General features: G+C 30.3%; 1 non-coding gene across 1 annotated transcript; it reads left to right on the top strand.

Annotated features, from left to right (window-relative positions):
* The first annotated feature begins 309 nt into the window (after positions 1-309).
* Positions 310-417, top strand: LOC127743206 (small nucleolar RNA R71). Its single transcript, XR_008004572.1, has one exon. It is a non-coding gene; the product is annotated as a small nucleolar RNA R71 (small nucleolar RNA).
* Positions 418-1,782: the final 1,365 nt, after the last annotated feature.

The following is a 1,782-nucleotide window of genomic DNA, read 5'->3' on the forward strand; positions in this document are numbered from 1 at the left end:
GGATGCATTTTGCCATCCATTCAGACTTTGAGAAATTATGTTGACTTGCTGAGTCAACATTTTGTTCTAAGCCAATATGGCATTCAGAGCATCAATTTCAAGAACTCCCTTCCTCTGAGGCGTCCCATTACTCACAGGATTCCTCTCAGAAGTGTACATGAATTGGTTGTTTGCAACCATTTCAATAAATTCTTGAGCTTCTAGAGGAGTTTTCTTTAAGTGAATGGATCCACCTACAGAATGGTCCAGTGACATCTTAGAGAACTCAGATAAACCATAATAGAATATATCCAGAATGGTCCACTCTGAAAGCATGTCAGAAGGACACTTTTTGGTCATCTGCTTGTATCTTTCCCAAGCTTCATAGTGGAATTCACCATCTTTTTGTTTAAAGGTCTGAACATCCACTCTAAGCTTGCTCAGCTTTTGAGGAGAAAAGAACTTGGCCAAGAAGGCCGTGACCAGCTTATCCCAAGTGTCCAGGCTATCTTTAGGTTGTGAGTCCAACCATGTTCTAGCTCTGTCTCTTACAGCAAAAGGAAAAAGCATGAGCCTGTAGACTTCAGGATCTACTCCATTAGTCTTAAAAGTCTCACAGATCTTCAAGAACTCAGTTAAAAACTGGTAGGGATCTTCTAATAGAAGTCCATGAAACTTGTAGTTCTATTGCATTAGAGCAACTAGTTGAGGTTTCAGCTCAAAATTGTTTGCTCCAATGGCAGGGATTGAGATGCTTCTTCCATCAAATTTGGAAGTAGGTGTAGTATAGTCACCAAGCATCCTCCTTGCATTATTATTTTCGGCTGCCATCTCCTCTTCCTTTTCGAAAATTTTTGTAAGGTTGTCTCTGGATTGTTGTAATTTAGCTTCTCTTAGTTTTCTCTTCAAAGTCCTTTATGTTAGTAGAAGAAGAAAAGAATAGAAGAAGGAAAAGAGGAAAATTCGAACTCAGAGAGGAAGAGGGGTTCAAATTTTAAGATGAAGAGAAGTGTTAGTAAATGAATAAATAAATAGAAAGAGATGAGGGAGAAGAGTTTTCGAAAATTAACTAAAATAAAAGAAAAATATTAAAGTTAAAATTCGAAGTTTAAGAAAAGGAATAAAATAAAAATTAAAATTTGAAACAATTAGTAAAAAAAGAATTTTGAAAAAGAGGGAGGTAGTTTTCGAAAATTAGAGAGAGAAAAGTAGTTAGGTGGTTTTGAAAAAGATAAGAAACAAACAAAAATCAATTAGTTAGTTGAAAAAGATTTGAAATTCAATTTTGAAAAGATAAGAAGTTAGAAAAGATTTTGAAATTGATTTTGAAAAAGATATTTTAAAAAGATATGATTGAAAAAAGATATTTTGGAAAAGATTTGAATTTTTAAAATTAAAATTGATTACTTGACTAACAAGAAACTAAAAGATATGACTCTAGAATTTAAAGATTGAACCTTTCTTAACAAGAAAGTAATAAATTTCAAATTTTTGAATCAATCACATTAATTGTTAGTAAAGTTTTCAAAATTTTGAAATAAAGATAAGAAAAAGATTTTGAAAATAAATTTCAAAAAATTTTCGAAAATTATAAAATAAAAATGAAAAAGATTTGGGTGGTTTTGAAAAAGATAAGAAACAAACAAAAATCAATTAGTTAGTTAAAAAAGATTTGAAATTCAATTTTGAAAAGATAAGAAGTTAGAAAAGATTTTGAAATTGATTTTGAAAAAGATATTTTAAAAAGATATGATTGAAAAAAGATATTTTGGAAAAGATTTGAATTTTTAAAATTAAAATTGA

This window comes from Arachis duranensis, chromosome 1, assembly GCF_000817695.3.
Source record: "Arachis duranensis cultivar V14167 chromosome 1, aradu.V14167.gnm2.J7QH, whole genome shotgun sequence".
Lineage (NCBI taxonomy): Eukaryota > Viridiplantae > Streptophyta > Magnoliopsida > Fabales > Fabaceae > Arachis > Arachis duranensis.